At 38.9% G+C, this 13,942-nt stretch overlaps 1 protein-coding gene across 4 annotated transcripts in view; it reads left to right on the top strand.

The window, feature by feature from the left end:
- LOC117420965 (sodium-dependent phosphate transporter 2-like) overlaps window positions 1-13,942 on the top strand; it is a 60,674-nt gene that overhangs the window by 15,997 nt on the left and 30,735 nt on the right. The window contains exon 1 of one of the 4 annotated variants that reach the window (XM_034923380.2): window positions 12,007-12,132. The exons of the other annotated variants lie outside the window; for them this stretch is intronic. The gene's annotated coding sequence lies outside the window, so the exon portion shown is untranslated. Of the gene's footprint in view, window positions 1-12,006; window positions 12,133-13,942 lie in introns of those variants that run through there. 4 annotated transcript variants of the gene reach the window in all.

Here is a 13,942-nt window from a genome sequence, read left to right as displayed (position 1 = left end):
CCTATGCCATAAATTCATTGTCACCAGCAGTTTCTCACGTCAATAAACTGATAACTTGAGTTTGAAAATGCGGTTTTGTTTTTTAGAGTGAATGAGAAGGTGTGTCCTTCCCCACTTTTTTCCCCTTTAACTGAGAAGAATCCACACTGGTTCTGACAGGACATTCCTTTCATGAGGTGCTTACTCTGAAGCAGGCAGCCCAGGGTAGCAGTGTTTGGAGCCTGCCCGAGAGACAGCCCGTGGGATTCCAGTCATGACAGGAATGCTGGCAATTCTTTTATGGGTGTTTCCCCAGTATTGTTAAGGAGGGTGGTGGTGGGAGGTTGGCGCCTAATAAAAAGCATTTGTAAGTGGACTGAAGCATTTTCTTTATTGGCTGTACCAAGAACAAAGAAAAAAGTAGGGAGAGGTGCAAAAGCCTATGGGCTGCATAACTGTGTCAGTAGGTATGTATATGTTTACTGCTTGCAGTATTGCCATTCCAATTGGTCAGCTAATGGCAGCTTGTCTGGTTGTGTTATGCAGTAATGTACAGAGTTTTTTTTTAGCGTGGCATGCTGCTGGAGCTGGGTATTGGGGAAATTCAATCAAGAACTATGAGAAAGGACTGGTTCCTATAATGTTGGAAACTGTTACCTCCTTAAAAGCTGAAAAAAAAAATTAAAGGAGACATTTTGGCAAAATTGGCAGGTAGCACACCAAAATCTTTTTTTATTTTTGTAAAAAAACATTTTTTTTAATTTTTTATATTGATATTATAGTTATGACACGTATGGCTACCCAGGATTTTTTCCTCTTAATGTATCATTTTCATTGGTTATGATTTATTTATCATGAATGTAGGTACACCTCCCATATTAAATATATACAGTAGCTTGGTTCCAGATAGAGAACAGTGTATAATATGGTGAGGGGAAGCCTACAAACCCCCTCCCCCCCCCCCCCCCCCCCCATGAGAAAGGACTCGCTATAATTTGTTTGAAAATAGCAGCAGATATACTGTCAATTTAAAAAGCATTTTGAATTCTTATCAGTGATGGGTTATCACACTGTGATAAAGCTCTTGCAGTTTGCAGTTACCACTCTCTCTTCCCTCCTCCCCTTGTGCGCTTTGAGTTAAACAAACCACTACTGTTAAATGACGATGAGCCCAAGCCGTTCCCTGGAGTGAAAGGGACCCTGCAGTGCAGTGAATGCTGCAGTGCTGCCACATTAGATGGCACATGAGATGCAGACAGCCCGTCTCCTGCAACTTCCGGGAGTCTCCTTGACTCGCATAACACCCTCTCCCCCCCTCCCGAAAATTATAGCAAACCTCCCGGAAATATAAGGATAAATGTACTCTCCCTATCTCTCTAAGACATTACTGTATTTACACACACTTCAAACAGTTGAGGGAAACAAGGTACATGCATCATAATAGTTCCGAGTGTTGCTTGGTCAGTGTCCATCAATGATATCGTATCGCAATAGCTATGGTTTTGAAGGCAGGAGATGGATCGTGGTTGTAAAATGGCATCAAAAGACAAAACTGGAACTCAAAATGGTGATGAACCCCATTGCTCAAAAATTAAATGAAAAAGATGAATTATACAAAAACATAACTGTATTATCTTGTCCCAGGTTTGCTTTATTTCAATAGCGCAGAATTAATGGTTGGTTTCAATGAGTTTCATCCAATTATCTTAATGATTAATGTACAAAATCAACCCAAAAAAAATCAACCTAAAAAAACAACCCACTCTGATCTGAAGATGAGATCTAGATCAATTCAGAACGACTTAAAATAAATCTGCATTTAGGATTGTCTACTGAGAGGTGTGTGTGTGTATATAGTCAAACCTGCTTATGCGACCACCTTTATTTAGCGACCACCTGGTCTAAGTGACCACTTTAAATTCCTCCCAATGATATTTGTGCTTTTATTTAACTGGATTAAGAGACCACCTGTCTAACCCGACCAGCGACCACAATTCTCTTATACAGCAACAGACTCAAACCTGTAGCACCCTTACAAAGGGCTATTGTTATAAGAAAAATATGGTTTTACATAGTACGTCCTAAATTCAAAGGAATACGGTAACCATTTTAGCAGTCTTTTATCCATTATCAATAAAATAACAGCGCTCTCGTAAAAGAAGAGAGAAAACGTGGAGAAACAAAAGGTCCTCCCTAGATGACAGAATTAAAGTTATTAAACTTGTAAAGACAGTAATTGCCAGAAAAACTACTCTAGAAAGACACAGATACAGCATTTTGAAAGGGAAAGAACTAGGGCTTGAAGTTTTTAGGTTTTTATTTTTGTTCACTTGACCGTGTTTTGAGCCGATTTCAATATCTTAATTAAACTGTTAATTACTAAACGAAGTCGCTTGTTTTTACCTTTATTATTATTATTATTATTATTTATTTCTTAGCAGACGCCCTTATCCAGGGTGACTTACAATTGTTACAAGATATCACGTTATACATTATTTCACATTATACAGATATCACATTATTTTTACCCATTTATACAGTTGGGTTTTTACTGGAGCAATCTAGGTAAAGTACCTTGCTCAAGGGTACAACAGCAGTGTCCCCCACTGGGGATTGAACCCACAACCCTCCGGTCAAGAGTCCAGAGCCCTAACCACTACTCCACACTGCTACCTTGATGTCCTGATTGACTTGCTGATTCTGTTTCACCTTCTTCATTATCGACCATGAGCAAGCAATTACATTAATCACTTTCCCCGGATGCTTCTTTAACTTGCATTTCGTTATCGCACTTGCCTGGGAACTAGGTAGCTTCCAATGTCTCAATTTTGTGTTGTGTTGTTCTTTCCCGCCAATTTAACAGAATGTTCTCATAATTAGGATGTAGCGGTTTAAGACTTAAAGGCAAGTCGTTAAAAGGAAAATAAACACCGAAAAATTCAAGCCATACTAGTATGAAACCAATGTGCGCGGTAATCGAAAAAGATCTTATGCTTATTCTGGCGTTGGTTTCAGGATGCAATGAATCAACACGTACCTGAAAGGCCGAGACAGGCATTGAAATTTGCAAAGGATTTAAAACATTGTGTATGGCCTGAGACAGGCAAGCATTCATTACTTTCACAAAATACTTTGTTTTGTAAATGCATTATGTAAATTAATGTTATTAAATTACATTTACTGGGCTGGAAGTTTCAGGAGCACAGTACAACTAAGGATATTTGCAGCGGATACACCTCCTGATCCATTGTCAAGCGATGCTAGAACCTGTTGGAGCAAGGTTCCATATCACAATATGTGTGTTGAATTTTACTGAACAATATTTGTAAGGTTCATTGACCTGTAATCATCTTGAGATCCTGTTCTTATCTGTTAGCGACTGGCTTGTTTCCTTTCTCCATTACATTGTGTAATTACAAACCAGTAGGAGAGTGTTTATTTACACATTTCTATGGCCTTTCTTTGATGCCAGAGAGGAGCTTCAATTTAGAGGTACCAGACATTATTAGCAGACGTCCTTATCCAGGTCGACCTTACAGTCGTAAACAAACACATTTCAAGAATCATAGCACAAGTATTAATACAATTTAAGAGCAAGATAAAATACAATGACTTAAGTTCTAGTAAGTACAAGTATATTACAAAATACGAATCAAAATCACAGCAGATAAGTGTCAGCGATAGTTACATCAGGATACGATTAAATGCAAAATACTACAGATTGAATAACACTAGTGGCAGATTACAGTACTCTGTAAAGCACAAGATTAAATGCAGTAAAATAGGGAGCAGATAAGTGCAAAGAAAGTGCATTAAGGAAGAGTGATTGTCCAGAGGGAAAAGAGGAGTTCTACGGGTGCTGTCTGAAGAGGTGAGTTCTACAATGTTAATATCCAGACAAGTTTTTACACTTTAAAAAAAAGGAAAAGTTAGACTTGCCCTGATAAGATTGTCTTGGCCAATACAGAGAGCCGATAATAGAGTTCTGATTTTTTGTGTTTTACCTCATTAAGACACACAAATAGAAAGACACTGAGAGAACACAGACAGACAATGCAAACTTTTTAAAAAATGCGAAATGCTGTAGAACAGTTTTGATTTTAGCATAATTTAAAAAGATTGCCATTATAGAGATTACGGAGAGCAATCGCAAGCTTGCTAGAGAAATGAAGTGCTTACGTGTGATAAATAATTAGTACAATATCCATCATCTATAAAATGTGGCATTTATGTAAAGAAATGACTCTCAAACACCAGGTTCTTTCCAGGCTGGAGCCAGGTTGAAAATTGATTTCTCAGAGGAGAGTGTATTAATTTTTTTGATGAGGACAGCACTTAAGAAATAAATCTTTGCATTTAACCAGCACAAAGGAAAGAAATGTTTGTGTGTTTGACATCCTTACAAAGTTAAGTGGCAGCTACACAATACAATATATTTCATACATACAGACATGAAACCCATTCCTAATCGCTCAGCAGCTGCCCATAGATGGCAGCATGAAAAATGTTTTATTTGAGTATTTACACCGACAGTGAAAATAAAAGTACACTGTAGTCATAAGAGTTGCAGCTTTTATTGAAGTTTATGTGATAGACAGACAGTCCAATAATGAAGACAAAACCAGATAAGCAGGATACTGATAAAAGCAATTTCTCATTAATTATCTCTCATGGGATGGTGTGTTACTAACTATAGAACTTCAAACCTCTTCCACATCTGACCTATGGCTGTGAGAAAGTAGAATGGTGGGGAGATTTTGAGTCCATAAGCTGGCAGGCGCCTTTGCTTTTATTGTACTGGTACAGTTTTATATTTAGCCTTGCTTGACTAAATAGTGGCAGATGCAAATACTGCCACTTTAAATATTAAAAAATAGGATCAAACGTGCTGTTTTACTTTCTCGCTGTATTTATTTGCAAAGAAGACTTACAAAATGACAATAGAAGGTGGGATTTCATCCAGTCTAATTTGTTTTAGCCGGGAGACTGAAGTTGACCCTGAGGTTAACACCTAGCCTGTTCATTTTTTTAAACGAACAGTAGACATGACCTCGAGGTAACGTCCCAGCCAAAGGATGGCACATCCAAGGGAATGGTGCCATCTCTTTATTTTGAATGTGCTGTTCATGGACTGATAAAACCAAGCTTGTACTGCAGCAGTCAATGCAGCAAAGATTATTATTTATTTTTTTAAACTGCCTTCCAGGTGAATTGTGTGCCGTGCCTGCAAATGAGATTGTGCCTTCAAAATGCATCTAAAATGAAATAGCAGAGTGCAGTGTTAAATTTAAATGTCAAATGTGTTTTTTTTTTTTTTTCTTTGAACCATGCCACTAAGCAATTCAAAAAATGCAATGGAGTCTTTATTTGAATTTGTAATGTAGCCTTCGACCTTTATCTGGAATATGTACAGTATGACCCTTTCCTCCTTTGTCAACTAAGTGGCTGAGAGATACTTTACACACGGTGCTCAGGTTTTTTTTTTTTTATTGTCTGTTTTTGTACTGGGCACTGGTTGCATAATTGTCTTATTTTAAGAGAAAGGTATTCTTGAGATGTGCGTCCATCAAACCAGACACCCAGAGGTAGAGAGCAAATTGATATCCTCGATCTCTAAATTGAGACCGCCAGACTTCTTTCACTTGAGCCGTGTTAGAACCAGGCCTCCAGAGGTGAAAGGCTAGTTAATTTACATGCTGTAGTGCTGGGACAAATACTCAAACAAACACTGCTTGAAATGTATAGCAGAATTCATAAAGGAATGTGACAACCATGTATCATGCAAAGGAAACTAATGCATCCTGTATATGACACACACCCTGAATGGTGAGTTTTTTTCTTTAATGGTTCATTTTGATGTTCATTCTAAATTTTAAATTGTTCGCACCAGCACTAGTCCCTGAATAAGCCTGCTAAGCCATATTTTATTATCTGTAAAGGAAACTAGTACCTCCACTGGTAAAAGCTTTGGTTTATTTTGTCCAAGTCTGAGACTGCAGAGAATTGTAAAAGTATTCATCTGGAAAATGAGTGGTGAATGGTGGAGGAGGTTAAATAGTGGAGCTCAGTGGGGTGTGTGCTGGCTGGATTTTGGATTGGGTCACCACTTGTAATATTTCCAGTAAACTGCCTCAACAAATGTGTTTCTTTTTTATGGTGTAATGTACACGTTTATGGTCCATAAACCTGTCTTAATTGAAGATATAAAAGTTTCATTTTAGATTATCTCATTATTTACCCGTCTACCTGTCAGGTTTGCTATTAATTAACAAGTATTTTCTTCTGCTGCTATTATTCAAACACAGTTAGTTGCCATGCCAAAGGAAGCCTGTAAATACCTTCAGTATTTTGGTTTAAAAGACACGCTCCCTTGAGAAAGCTATAGCCCCACTGATAAGAATATTAATATAGTGGATTTGTTCTGAAGTTCTCTTGTTTTATACATTGCAGTATTCTTTCCCAGTGACTCACTGGCTTGTCGCATACAAAAGCCATGTCTGACCCTGAAGAATTCTAAAGACAGGAAGTGTCACTGTTTTCTTTTCAATATCCTTTCCATTGAAGTATTGTTCTGGAGTGGTTTGCTGCAGTCCTGATGGTTCCATTGAACAGTGTAACCTAAGCTTTTATTTCACTGCAACAGACAATCTTAAGGGGCCTGTGTTTTATATAGCTTGTGTTTGTATGGGTGTGGATGGGTTTGGGAGTATGAACAAATGGCCCTTAGTGGAATCCATTTCAGTTGTTTTTGTTAAGACATTATTTCTGTAGGACTGCCAAACTGAGAGACCTTGTTTTCAATGTGGTCCTGCTTTTGTCCAGTTTAACATCAGTTTTAATTTGCCGTTTTGCTGGTCTTACAGTGTATTATGATGTTTTACTGAAAGCCTTTTGCAGTTGGTAGCAAGTGTATTGATTTTTACATTGTTTTGTAAAGCTAAACAGTTTCCTATACAGAACTATTGAATTTGTGCAGAGCCTTTTTTTTAATTGAACAATGTAGGTTGTTGGGTAGGGTGCAGTCCACCCCCCTCCACTATATTTGCAAAACCTTCCCTGGTGAGAAGATTTGCATAGTCCTCCATTGCCATTTTAGACCAGAAATAACACTGTTTTCATTGCGTTGTGTTTGCATTCAACTTGTATTCCATGTTAGAACCCTGTTGCATAACACCCTTCAGAAAAGTCTTCAAGCCCTTACATTTCAATATAACAATCTACAACCAAAAGCTGACCTTCCTTTTAGAGGAGCAGAGAAGGGTTTAGCCTTGTCATAACGCTCTCAGTAGAGTGTAGGGCTACCATGGGAAGCTGGGAAACTGAGAAACATCTTGAATAATGTGTGCAGTCTTGGATACAGAAGCACCTGCCCAGTCAATCCACCCTTTTATCAAAGTTGGTCAAATCTGCCATCTTGACTACTACAACTGAAACAGACATGTAACCGGGTGTGGCAGGGCGGAAGCACTACACATGGGAAATAAGTAGTTTTTATTGTATATTTTTGGATTCATTGTAAATAGATTGATTTTAATTAATTGTTTAACTGCTGTGGCGCTCCGCCGGGGACGATTACCTGTCTGCGTGGAGCAGCAGCTGAAAGCAATAAGCTGTTCCAGGAGGCAGGTGGACATGTCTCAGCGGAGCATCAGTATAAAAACATAGAGATCACTCTGATCGGGGCTGCTGCAAGGCCTGCTGTCTTCACGGCTCCTTTGATTTATAGTTTGTTGTATTGTGTTTTATTTTTAGTGTGTTTACAGTCTTGTACCGTCTTCTGTGCGCTGTCATTGCTGGTAGCGTCACATGACATTGTTTGTTTTTTGTTTTGTTTATGTGTTAATAAATACTGCGCGCCGTGCTGGCGTGTTTCACTGCATTTCTGTGTCTCTGTGCCTCCATTCCGGCTCTCACCTGCCTGTCTGCCTGCTTCAGTGCGGGAACAACACGTAAGAATACCACACCTGGACATGCAGGTTTTCTATATTCCGGAATACGTGTCTGAAATACTGCATATTAATCTTCCCATTTACTGTTGTGTGTTTGCTGCAAGTGGCAGTGGTGTTCTATTTATTTTGTGTCCAACCCCTGTAAATATAGGAGGCTGTGTGGTCCAGTGGTTAAAGAAATGGGCTTGTAACCAGGAGGTCCCCGGTTCAAATCCCATCTCAGCCATTGACTCATTGTGTGACCCTGAGCAAGTCACTTAACCTCCTTGTGCTCCGTCTTTCGGGTGAGACGTAATTGTAAGTGACTCTGCAGCTGATGCATAGTTCACACACCCTAGTCTAAGTCGTCTTGGATAAAGGCGTCTGCTAAATAAACAAATAATAAATAAATCAACACGTTTTAAAGAAATAGGAAAAATAACCACCAGATGGTGCTGTAGGCCAAGATATAAACATACTTCCAGGAGAAGTGGTTTTGGACACAATATTCCGGATTTTACTTGAGTAACTCCATGCAAATATGTGGTTTAGTACAAAAGCTTCCTTTTTAAAAGAAAGCGATTCAAACTTTGTTCTAAACCCCAACAAGCGCAACCGTCTTAACTCTAGACATTCAGCTACCTGCCAGGCACTGCAATCTGGTAATCCTGTTTAAATTCCCTTCCCTCAGCTCTGTTAGGTCCCTCTGTTGCTTTTGATCCCTCTGTTGCTGTTTAATTATAATGAATGCAATTAATTAAAATCTTGTCTGCATTTATTTAAATACTTCAGACTTTTAGGAGTCTTCATTTTTCTTGAGTAGATGCTGTCTGTCTACACACACCACACGGTATATTTTGGCAGAGCAAAGCATGCTGCATGTGAGTTAAGCAACATGACTAGTGGCATAACAAGCCAGGGTGCACGTGCTGTCTCCCTCATAAGACTGATGGCAGCAGCCGCCCTCTTGTGGTAAGAGTCTGAAATTACTCATCTGTGCAATTGGAATGGGGATGCAGAATTTACTGGTACAGCTAGGATTGAGACAATTTAAAAAAAAAAAAAAAACTATATAAGCATAATTGACATTTTATTTAACATCATATAATCAAAGAAACTAGAAAATGATACAGTACTTCATAGCTGTTTGTGCTTCAAATAAAAGCAGAGGTGAATGTAGCCAGGGTTTTTACTAATTTCTCTGCTACCTGTACGACTGCTAGACTACAATTTTTATTGTCTACAAATAAAAATGATGATGCAAAATAAAAAACAAAATACTCCCAATAGTTTACACTAAAATAGAGCGTTGGTTCGGCTCATGCTAAGTGTTAGAAGCAATTATGTTCTATCTTTTTTTTTTTTTTTATTATTCTGGTGGCGAAAAATGACTCTTGTAGCAGACTTGAGATGCTGGTAGAATTTCAAACAGGCGCATGCCACAGAATTTGCTGCATAAAAAAGAACAGCACAGGTGCCTAGATTTAGGTATAGAGACTGGGGACCCAGCTCATAGCTAGGAAGAATGAATTCCAGAACTGAGCATATACCAGCTCTGACAGGGAGGTCCATATACTATACATGGCCTGACATCACCTTCTGAGAACAGTTGAGGGGTTCATTTAAGAAACAAGCACAAGATCGTCTTTTGAAGGGCATTTAGCTTAGTCTCCTGGGGACAATTTTGAATATGGGCCTAAAGGTCTTCAGCCTTAAATGAAACACCCTGTCCAGCTAAGTGAATTCCAATTAACTCTATAGCATATTTATAGTAAGCAAGTAGTTGGGTGATGGTTTGTAGAAATACGTGTTTGTCTCTGCTGTCTTCAATGGAAACGTTCGGCAGCTTTCAATTTGCTTTTAAGTTATTTTAAAATTGTCTGGTGTCTTCCAAGAAAACCTCCTCAGAAAAAACAAAAATAAATTGCATTGCTCTTTAAAGTTGTACAGTCCAGGAATGCTTTTATCTTGCTTGGGGTATCGCGTGCAATGCCAAGAGAAAAGGCAAGGATTCCACAAGTGATCTATTACCCATCTATCTTGCACATCTGTATGGATTCTGCAGCTGAGCAGATAAGCTCCAGTTGTCACAGCAAAAAAAACAAATGTAAAAATAAAACCAAATATTTATTTAAAAAAAAAAAAACAGGCCAGAAATACAGTACGACTTGTTTTGGAATATCTAGGGTTATAGCTGATCAACCCTCTTCCACTTGCTTGAGTCTCTCTTTTTGTGCAAGAAATAAAATATATAACTTGATAATGTAACTTGATGAGAAATGCTCTGCTCTGGTGGGATGTCTGTGATTGTATGTGTATACTGGATAAGTGACTTTAGGTCTTTCTCCAAAGACAAGCTTAAACTACATTTAATGCTTTATAAATAGAAATACAATAATGTGGAATAGTTGTATAAAGACCACTGAAGTGAGTAATAGAAAGCTAGTCTCAATAGAGGGAGATCTTCAGTTGACCTCCAAATTGATAGCCATTTGGCATTGTATTGAGGTGATTGCAAGGAGTACTTGACTTTGTTTGAGACTGATACAGTCAGAGAAGATTCACTTACTGTAACCTTGAAAATATGTTTGGTGACAAAAATAATGTTTGAAGCTTGTGCAGAAGCAGCTGCACTATATACAAATACAGTACGGTATGTGTTTTCTCCCTTTTGTTTACCTTTATTTTAACGTGTGTCTTGCTGATTAAACTGCTTGTGCTGAATTCCAAGATGGTCCTGAGACCTTTTGATACTAAAGTGTGTCTGAGCGGACGCTATTGGTTTTGACATGCGTTATGAGAGCCACAGGGCATGAAACAAAACCCCTGCCAAAAACCATTAGAAACAGCTCCTAGATGACAAAAGCACACCACCTGCAATTGGTCTAGTTCAGATATGTAGAACTTGTCTTTTGATAACCCTTGAGAATGACGGGGAGCTGTTAAGGAGAACGCCTTTTTGTCTTTGTTTTACAGCCCCATCCAAATCCTGCTCATAATTGAAGATAAATTGCTGGTCATGTCTAACCTGTAACTCGAATGGATTAACTGAAAGGCTTATTATAAACCTGTATTTCATTCGTCTGTGAACCGATGAGGTGTTTAGATGAAAGTGGCTTTTATTTATCTCAGCTAACCTTGAGGCTGCACTTGAAAATCATAGGTCCGTATTAGATGCTGTACCAAGTAAATTCTGGTTAGAAAGGAGACTGCTGTATACATGGGCAGGTCCGTGCAGACAGATGTTCCAAAGGAAAAAAGTGTGCGTGTAACAAATGCCAAATACTGAATATAAATTGGCAAGTCAAAGATTCAAAAAATGAGCTTGTCAAAAAAAGTACGAATTGACGGCAGGGTTTTGTTTGGGGTAATTGTAATCTGACGGCATGGGACAAATAGTTTCCAATGGACACATTTTAATAAACAAGCAGGCAGGCAACCTTTTCAAAGGCAAACCGTAATGATTGAATTCAGTACTTTTAGTGGGGAAATATGTAGTTCCTGAAGATGTATCTGCCAATATGAACTTGGTCCATTCACAATATTGTTGTTGATAATAAAGTGACTACATGTTTTAACTCCATCCATAAAAAGGGTTTAACTGTATTTGCTTTGGTACCCTTCTCAAACAACTTAACGTCAACAATACAGGCTTTGGATTAGTTTTAGATTTTTTTTTTTTTTTTTTTAGCTTCTTGAATAAATTGCTTCTTTTTGTGCCATTTTAAGATTTTGCAAGTTTGCCCCAGGCCGGCATGTGATTGGATTTATGCATTTTAAGTCCTAGGTCAAAGTTACATTAGAATAAATGGCTCAAGCGAAGTGTAATCCCTGGCCGGGCGGCCAGCCCAGCATTCTAGCAGAACAAGTGGCATCTGCATGTGTGACAGACTGGGACACACGCGCACACCCTTTTTTTTTTTTTTTTTTTTTTTTTTTTTTTCTTCTTCTTTCTTTCTCTCTCTCTCAACAGCAGCAGCAGTATTAACTGCTGGGTATCCCATAATTCCCCACTGTCCGTTTTAGCCATGTCATGTGCTGCCTGCATTGAATAACACACACAGAGCGGGGGCAGGATTAGAAATGCAGAGGAAAGTAAAACTGGGGAGGGGGCAGGGCCCACAAGCTTCAGCTGCAGAGAGCAACTAGGTGTTCGGACGGAGGGCCACCCTGGGACAAATTAGCAACTCGCTGAGCTTTGTCTAAAAAACAGACTGACCTGAGGGTAAGACAGACCTGGAGTGCAGCTCTTTGAGACACTGGTGGTTCAGAATCACTGTCGTTGAAAAGCAGTAGTGGGGAGTGAGCAGTGGGGTGGGGTGGGGTGGGGTGGGCTGGGGTGAAGGGGGGGGGGGTGAACTTTATTCTGGAGCTGTTGATCTTGCTGGACACTGTTTGGTACAACTGGCATAAACACGAAGTCAAATAAGCCAGAGGGAGTAAGCACAGTTCATTCAGTTTGTGTTTTATGTCTTTTCTGGATGAGGGCGCCTGTCATTTTAAGGTCTGTGTCTGGTTTTGGAAATAGTAATATGGTTCAGCCAGGGTATTTTGCTTGTGTTGATTCAGGTAAACTGTTTTTTCTTCTGCTCAAAATGGTCTTGTAATGTTTGTTGTATTTTATCCAAGGGCTGAATTCCAAACAATAGATCTTGGTGTTCTTTGAGGAAATATTGAATTATATAGGATGGGGAGGAGTAGTTGGCACTTAATATATTACACTTTATTATGAGCAGTTATGTAGGCTTATGAAAACTCTGAATATAGGCTGAGTGTGAGTTTTCCAGCTTTGTTTGTGTGGCAACTAAATTGCATGCATTTACGTTTTATTTGCACAAGTATTCTTTGACATTTTTCCAAACTGTCAGCTGTATCAGGTCAGTCCGGGCCAGTTGTGCTTACTGTACTGTGCAAAGTGAGTCGCTGTGACTCATGTTGAAAGTGTCAAATACTTTTCAATTATTTTTGCCTTGTTGCCATGCTTTAGAAACAACAAGGTTAGCCTCTGAAGATGTGTATCTGTGGTCACAGCAGGGATTACAGAGCTGGACATTACTGTTCATGAATAAATTGACCATTACTGTGCTTTTATGTGATTAACTTTTATGCTGCTGGCATATGGAGAGTCCTTAAATGAGTAGCACAGCAACCGCTTTGTAGACGGGTGTCGGAGTACGAGCTGTTATCATTTGGGTTTGCATTCTTTTGTCTTGAGTTGGGCAGTGCAAGATGAGAAAGTGTACAAAGTATAGAACGTCACAGAACAGAATTGTATCTTGTTAACATCTAGTAATTTTTGACCTGGAGAGCTTCAATTATTTGTGAACGGGACATGCCAATCAGAGCCTTGGTGTCTCGGTCCTTCCAGTAAGTCTCCAATTACTCCAAAGGTAATGTCTGTTTGTGCACCAGGGATAGAGGGATATGGCTAAAGATATAACCATTATGCAGAGTAAGGTCTGGTGGAGAAAGTGTCTTGATGACTTTCTAATCATACTGTAGGCATAAAATCAGGGGATACAGCCGTTAACAACAATCTAGTATCCCAGGAAATTTAGTCTGAAAAGTCTCCTAAGGTTTTACAATCAATTTCCCTGGCTCTATTAGTCCAGTACACTTTTCACCAGTCCCATTTTCAATGTGTAGTTGAACTAAGAAATACATTTCTCTTAACCAGTCCCCATGCTTTTTTTCTTCTGAACAGTGAGTCCCTTACCATTTAGACCTTCACTTAAAAAGCATACTCTTCCTGAAATCAAAGGCTGTTGTGGGAACAGAAAACCAGCAGCATTGTTCCATGAGGAGGAATGATCTCTGGATATGCTATGACGAAAGACAAATCCTCTTTCTGATGTTCAATGCTCCAGAGTTGGAAATGAGAGATTGCTCTGGTTTTGTTCCCCAGCTGACCCATGACTTTTGAAGAAAAACAAAATACAGACAATCTGGTTACTAAGGAGAGGGATACAGACACTCAAAGCACAAGTGCTGTATTTTCAGAAAGTTATTAGAATTTTTTTTTTATTTTTTTTTTA

This window comes from Acipenser ruthenus, chromosome 1, assembly GCF_902713425.1.
Source record: "Acipenser ruthenus chromosome 1, fAciRut3.2 maternal haplotype, whole genome shotgun sequence".
Taxonomy (NCBI): Eukaryota; Metazoa; Chordata; class Actinopteri; order Acipenseriformes; family Acipenseridae; genus Acipenser; species Acipenser ruthenus.
Note: the sequence above shows the minus strand (reverse complement) of the source record. Positions and strands in the feature narration are given on the sequence as shown.